Below are 8,108 nucleotides of genomic sequence, written 5' to 3'. Positions count from 1 at the left end.
GTGAGCCTGGAGTCGACTCCATTATGCTAAGGCTATACCTACAGGATATATTACTTTTTCTAAAATAAGAAGAAAAATAAGTAGGTTGAGTGGAGCTTTCCTGGGGCCGGAGAGCTTGCTAAGAAACAATATCTTTGTTGACATTACATGCATGGCATTTGAAAGTTTCCGTGTAATTGGCATGGTCAACCGACCGTTGTCGATTTTTTTTCCGAGAAAACAACCATTATCAATTTTCCAGTTAATAGAATAGCATAGAGTGATTTAAGACGAGAGAGATATATACGGTGGTTGCTGTGCGCGTGAGAGAGAGATGCACTCGACGTCAAGGAAAATTGTCAGAGATACCAAAATTGTTGGTGTTACAACAAATGAATAGCTTCAAAGTGATCTTTTGCGTCCGTTCAGAATCATTGGTACAATATTTTGCAGCGACTGTGACCATTGCTATACTTGCGTAGTAATAAAGTGTAACAAAAAAACTATAATATAAGCTGGGCCCCACCAAAATGAAAGAAAGAGACCCCTTTGCCATAGCTTCTCATGGGGTTTGAGTCCCCTTCGCCATGAGAAACCTTCCCCTGCTCAAACCAACTTCGCCATAGGCCCCTCCTCCTCCTCCTCTAAGACCTTACAGTCTCAAAACAACCCCCCTCTTACCACCATCTTCTCTCAGCCCCACCTGTCTCAGCAGCAGCTACTGTGAAATCCCACTACGTCGACCTCAAACTCCCCTTGACAGGAGCTAACGCCATTCCACTGGGCGTCCGACGACAACCAGGAAAACTCCAGCCTTCCCCCATTCACCCCACTCCACCCCCACCCCTACCTGGTTACCGACCACAATCTAGGAGTGAAAGAAAGCGGTTTCTTAAACCTCCTCGGCCTAAGACTGTAGGTAAATGGATCAAAATAATCTCTGAGCCCCGTCCTGGATTACCCAGGCGACCTAGCAAGCCCAGGCAGTACCACAAAAACCCCATCCTCCCGGAATGGTGGTGGTGCCCAGCTTCTGAAATTGAGGTGACAGATGAGGGGTGGAAATTTAACGAGCCCCTCACACGTCCTACCGAGGGGGAGAGACGTACGCCGGCGTGCTCCGAAGGAGTATTCTCCAACCATCCCAACCGGCAGACATCAGTGAGCTTTCTTCCACTTCCCCCGGGAAAAGAGCATCAGTGACTTCGTCCTCACACAACTCCTCCAGCATTGTTGACCATGAGGTACCTAGAGCCGACCGTAGCAACCACTTTCAGCCATTGCGGAGCACCATCCCCTAGGTAGCTAGTTTAGGCGGGCGTCCCACCCCAAAGAGTCTTACCCTTGTCCAAAGCATATGTGAGGCCCAGGAGGCTCAGGCCGCTGCGGCCCAGGACCGGCAGGCCCCGCCATAATGCAGTGCATTTCTTTTTTCTTTTTTTTTTGGTACAACGGTGGTTCATGTTTGCCTGGCATGAATACTACCCTCAGCAACGTGGTGCCTTCAAGGTGGAGCGAGTAAGGGGCTGCATGGCCCTCTCTCCGCGAGCCAAGACAAGGTTCACGGGCCCTTCTCTTTCGCGATAACAAAAGAAAAAAAAAACAAAAGAAATGAAAAAAAGAAATAAAGGAGGAAGAAACAGAGCAACAAATTCTCTGTTCCTCCCTCTCTCCTCCCTCCTCCCTCCTCCCTCCCGTGCCCATCGTTCCCACTCCCACCTGTGCTTTCTCCATTCACCTCCTCCTTTCTGGCAGCCCTCGATGTCCGCCGCCTCCTTCTCCTCTTTCATCATCTCCCTCCCACTCTCTCTCTCACACGCCCTCTTTCTCTCACCATTCCCCACATCCACGCTCTCCCTCTCTTCTCCTCTTCTTTTTCCTCTCCTTCTTCTCTTCTTCTACCACTCTTCCTCACTCCCTCCCGACTACTCAGATTGGTCCGAGCAAAGAGAATTAATTGGCAAGTGATCAAAAGTGGCCAAATTTTAAAAGATCTAGCTGGGGCTGAAATAATGAGCCAATCTACCATCCAAGTACTGGTTTGTTCGGGGCCTCCACAATGGAGTCAATTTCCTAAAGGTGCATGGATGCCATATAAATTGCATGCCATTTTTAAGGATATTAAATGACTGAATTTGGAAAAGTTAGTAAAATAAAAGTTGTAGGTATATTTCTCTTCTTTCCAATAAGTACAAGAATATTAATATCATGGTTGAAAAGTTATAGATATTTTAAGAGGCAGGTATCTTTTGACCTTCCAAATTCTCTAAGAGAATTTAGTTTTGACTTTGATGTCTTTTATTACATGAGTTACCCATATCAAGATGACTCTTGACTTTTTATTTTCTGAGTTACCCATATCAAAGTGACTCTTGACCTTTCATTTCTTTTGTCTTTTTATGTTACCTATGACTTGCCTATAAATAGTCATGAATTATAACGAGAAGGCATTCAAGTTTTGAATGAAAGTTATCTTCCTCTTTGCAAAAAAAAATTGTTCATCTTTTCTCCCACTTCCATTGGATTTCAAATCGATCCAAGTGATATTAAATGGTATCAGAGTAAGGTTATCAACTCTTGACGTTTCGAGAGGGATCCTATCGCGTTTCTTATGGTGGTGTTAACGTAAGCTTCAACCAACCATGGCAGGCCGAGACAACCGAGGTCCTTCTAGCGATGTAGTACCTCGTAGAGATCGAGATCTTCGCGATATAGAGAATGATGAGTTGCAAAACCTTACCGAAAGGTTGGCTCGTTATGTGTAAAACCCGAGTGAGGAGGAGGACGGCACTACTGAAGAAGATCGCAACACCTTGCATGACTAAAGTTCTCGTCGTGGTAGGAGGAGCAACTCTTCTTTATCTCACCAACATTATCATCAATTTCAATTTCCAGACATCAAGATAGATATTTTCGAATTCGAAGAAAAAATACAACTCGACATCTTTCTAGATTGGCTCAGCACTGTTGAGCGGATCATTGACTACAAAGAGGTTCCCGATAAGCTTAAAGTGAAGATCGTAGCTATCAAACTTCGAAAGCATGCATCAATCTAGTGGAAGCGCCTCAAGTTGCAATGAGAAAAGGAGGGCAAATTCAAGATTCGTACTTAGAAGAAAATAAAGAAAGAGCTTCGCAAAAAGTACCTTTCCAAAAATTACCTTCAAGATGCTTTTCTCACTATGTATCAATTTACTCAAGGGATGTGAACTGTGGAGGAGTACACTGAAGAGTTCGACAATCTTATGGTTCGTTGTGGTGTAGCGGAGCCCGAAGAACAAACAATAGCTCATTATCTTAGCGGATTGAGGCGTGACATCCATGATATGGTACACCTCCATTCTTTTGTTTCTCTTAATGATGTTATTAAACTTGATATTAATGTGGAATGCCAACTTCAACAACGGCGAAAAAAGCCTTCAACAAATGCTTCTGGAGGCCGAAATTTCAAGTGTGAGGGCTTTCCTATCTGGGGGAGTGCATCGCAGTCTCATTCATCTTTTACATCCAAGACAACCACAACAGTGAAAAAAGATGCTTCATCTTCTTCTCGGCCAACATCATCTCGACCTCAATGTTTCAAGTGTTCTGGCTATGGGCACATTATTTTTGAGTGTCCAAATAGAAGAGTGGTTTCTCTTGCAGAAGAAGGTGATGAAGAAAATGAGTCAGATTCTATATATGAAGAAGTTGAAGAAGACATCACATATAGCGATTATGGTGAAGTTTTTATGGTCCGTCGAACCTTGAATTCAATATGAGGCGAAGATGATCATATGTGGCTTCGGCACAATATCTTTCATACTCTTGCATCTCAACGGTGATAGTGAAAAAGTTGAAACTCAAGATAGAACCTCACCACCATCCATATTCTCTTTCTTGGCTCAAGAAAAAAAAATGAGGTAAAAATTTTCCAACGTTGCCTTATTCAATTTTCAATTAGGAAAAATTACTTTGATGAAATATGGTGCAACGTGGTTCCTATGGATGCTTCCTATTTATTTTTGGGGAGGCCATGGTTATTTGATAGAAGGGTCGTTCATGATGGATACAAAAATACTTACGCATTCTTAAAGGATAGTGTCAAAATAACCCTTAGATCTTCAAGAATGGACAATACACCCAAACCCATTAAGGAAGAGGGAAGTACTTTTTTGTTCATGGTAGAATTTGAAGTTGAAATTCGAGAAGCCTCCCAAGCATATGCTCTTGCGGTGGTGGAATCTAACCCGGAGGGCAACTTATTGCCACCCGAGATTGCATCTTTTTTGCAGGAATTCCGAGATGTGGCTCCTGATGAAATTCCTTCTGGTCTTCCACTAATGAGAAAAATTCAACATTGCATTGATCTTGTACTAGGTAAAATTTTACCAAACAAGGTGGCATATAGAATGAGTCCCAAGAAGCATGAAGAATTGCAAAGACAAGTGAACGAGTTGGTGGTCAAAGGTTTGGTATGTGAAAGCATGAGTCCATGTGTGGTTCCTGCCTTACTTGTCCCCAAAAAGGATGGAATATGGCGCATGTGTATTGATAACCCAGCTGTTAACAAGATCATCATCAAATATCGTTTTTCAGTTCCTCGGTTGGACGACATGTTAGATCAATTTGCCGACGCTTGCATCTTCTCGAAGCTTGATCTTTGAAGTGGCTATCATCAAATTTGCATGAGACCGGGTGACAAATGGAAGACGATATTCAAGACAAGAGGTGGACTATATGAATGGCTTGTGATGCCATTTGGGCTCTCTAATGCACCAAGCACGTTCATGTGCCACTAGTGCACCAAGTACGTTCATGCGCCTTGTGAATCAAATCTTCAAGCCTTATATAGGTAAATTTGATAGGCATTCACAGCAGCTTATATATGCACTGGCTCCATCCGGCCCGGAATCCAATGAACCGATGGTTACCTATCTTTTTTTAGTGGTTGCCATACAGAGAGAAGTTCGCGCTTTCTCCTTAGAAGGAAGGTCCTCAAAACTCCCGGTGACATTCCTATATTGGTTTTTGATAGGCATTCACAGCAGATTGCGGCCTCGCCAGATCAGACATCTCCGGTTGTCGATCCTCCGACTAAGCCACAGGTTCGTAGGTCTTCTCGCATTTTCACTCAGCCTATTCGTTTCGTTGATTTTGGTCCATAGCAGGGATCAAGAGCAACACTTGGAGCATCTTAGACAAATCTTTACGATGTTGCGAAAGGAGAAGCTCTATGCCAACCTTCGCAAATGCGACTTCTTGACCAATAGCCTAATTTTTTTGGGTTATATGGTTACTGCCAATGGCATCACAGTTGATCCTAAGAAGATTGAAGTTACCTCTAGTTGGCCGGTATCTCGTACCATTCATGAGATCTGAAGCTTTCATGGGTTGGCCACTTTTTATCGAAGGTTTATATGGCATTTCAGTTCTATTATGGCCCCCATCACAAATTGTTTGAAAGATGGTTCCTATCTTTGGACTATGGAGGCTCAAGAAAGTTTTGAGAAGCTTAAGGAGTTAATGACAGCGGCCCCTATCCTTGCCTTGCTAGATTTTGAAAAGATTTTCGAGGTGAATTGGGATGCCTCTAATATGGGATTGGCGCGGTGCTTAGTCAAGAAGGATGCCCTGTTGCCTTCTTTAGTGCCAAACTAGGAGATGGGCGAAAGAACTATTCAACATACGATAAAATATTTTATGCTATTGTTGAGGCTCTTCGTCATTGGTGACACTATCTTGTGAGTAAAGAATTTGTTCTCTACTCCGATTATGAAGCCTTGCGATTCCTCAATACTCAACACAAGCTTAGTGCAAGGCATGCCAAGTGGATTGAATTTTTGCAATCCTTTACCTTCACCATCCATCATAAAGTCGGAAGTTTCAATCAAGTTGCGGATGCTCTTAGTCGAAGACATGTTTTATTGTCAACCTTAGAGATTAAGGTAATTGTTTTGATTTGGGCTCGGTGCAGTGATGCTCCTCATGAAGATTATTCAATTCAAGAAGGTTACTTGTTTAAAGGTAACCAATTATGTATTTCTAATTGCTCTCTTCACCAAGCAATCATCAAATAAGCCCACGATGGAGGACATGGAGGACACTTTGGCCGAGACAAGACTTTAATAATTGTCAAAAAAATTTTCTTTTGGCCAAAGATGAGAAAGGATGTAGAGAGACATGTCAACTTATGCTGAACATGGCATATTGCCAAAAGCCGAGCTCAAAACACTGGCCTTTATACTCCTCTTCATGTACCTCAAGCTCCATGGAAGGATCTAAGTATTAATTTCGCCTCTTGGTCTTCCTCGTACTCAACGTGGAAAGGATTTGGGCATGGTGGTTATTGATCAATTCTCTAAAATGGTATATTTTGTACCTTGCGAGAAGACCTATGATGCATCTCAAACTGCCTATCTTTATTTTCGAGAGATCGTTAAACTTCATGGCATCCCAAAGACTTTCATTTCGGACCGAGATCTAAAAATTTGTAGGACACTTTTGGCGGATTCTATTGACGAAATTGGGCACCAAACTTCAATTCGGTTCTTCTCATCATCCACAAAACGATGGTCAAACGGAAGTGATGAATCGAAGTCTTGGTAATCTTATTCGAAGTTATTTGGGCAACAATAAGAAGCAATACTAGGAATAAAGAAAGATAGGGTTGATTAAGCGGTAAGTGCCTGACACCCCAATCAGTTCGATCAAAGCGGAATTATCTAATCATACGCACACTAGGATATAGGAGTTTAGATAGATATTTGGGTTAGATAGAGATGAGGGTGACCAATTCTAATAATATTCGGAAAGAGCCAAGGTGGGAGCTAGTGCGCTGCCCGCCGGCCATGGATCAGGGCCCTTCACAGGGTTGATCCAAAATCACTGAGGGAGGTACCACATCTGGATCCAACATCACCAGAGAGAAATAGAGAGAGAAAGTTCTGTAGAGAGAGAAACACAAGAAAGAGAAACCAAGAGAGAGAAGAGAGAGAGGAGAGAGAAAGAAGAGAGAGGAGACTCTTTTTTTCTCAAAATAGGGGAGAGCTCACTCTCCCTCTCTTCTCGAAACAAGGTTGACGACCACCAGGCGGCCCAACCCTGGCTACGACGACTGGCCTAGTGACGTCGACGATCACTGAGGTCGGCCGAACGAAAGAAAACGGCGACTAAGGTCGGCCGGACGGAAGTAAAGAGGAAAGAATAAAGGGCTCGACCCTTCTCTTCCTCCCTTCCCTTTCAACCTCGGTAAGCAGCCAATCACTCGCCTTGTAGTCAAAAGACAACCAAGGGCGATGATGGTCAGCGGTGGTCGGCAAAAACAAAGATAAAAGAAGAAAATAAGAAATGCCCTATTTCAAGCCATTCCAACAGCTTGTCGGCCCAAATCAACGGTGGCAAAGGCCATGGAGCTGGATAAATAGGAGGATGAAGAGACTTGACTAATTACCTAGTCCGACAAAGCTTCCGACGGCATTTTCGGCAAGGACCGAGAAGGAGACTCGGAAGGAAGACTTGGAATCGATGGCCTTTCTCGGGTCTTTGTCGGTGGAGCTAGGAGGAGGAGGAAGGAGCCTTAAATAGAGGAGGTCCTTGAGATTTTGGCCAGTATTTGGATTGATCTAGGACTCCTAGAGTCTGTCGGTGTCAAGGGAGAAAGAAGACTCCCAATCGGAGTCTTCTCCTCCATCGCATGCAACAGGCACACATTGGGCTAATCGGTCTGGCCCCTTCCGGCCGACCCGCAAGCCCACAAGCTGGGCTGCGGGATCAGGCTGGGTTTAACCACTCCAGGCCGGCCCACGAGCTTTGAAATTATTTTTCATTACGTTGGGCCAAAAGACTGGGCGAGTCAAGTGGATCGAGCCCAGTTATTGAGTCTCATAAAAGGAGCTCTATTATTGGCAATGCCATGGAGGATGGCCTAAGCCAAAGCTTCACAACACTTCTAGGCTGTGTGGAATTGAAACTCCGGATCAAGTATTTAGGATTGCCACTCCATCATCTCAAACCAAGAGCCTCCGATTGGCATTTTTTGGGTGGAAAAAATCGAGAGGAAGCTAGCTTCTTGGAAAGGAAGGGTTCTATCTCTGGCAGGTAGTCTGATATTAGTGAATGCCATCCTTAGTGCAATCCTAGTATTCTGG

Source organism: Phoenix dactylifera, chromosome 7 (genome assembly GCF_051530095.1).
Source record: "Phoenix dactylifera cultivar Ajwa chromosome 7, Ajwa_hap1_PhDact_Kaust_v1.1, whole genome shotgun sequence".
NCBI classification, from domain to species: domain Eukaryota; kingdom Viridiplantae; phylum Streptophyta; class Magnoliopsida; order Arecales; family Arecaceae; genus Phoenix; species Phoenix dactylifera.
The sequence above is the reverse complement of the archived record's forward strand: the minus strand, read 5'-3'. Positions refer to the sequence as shown.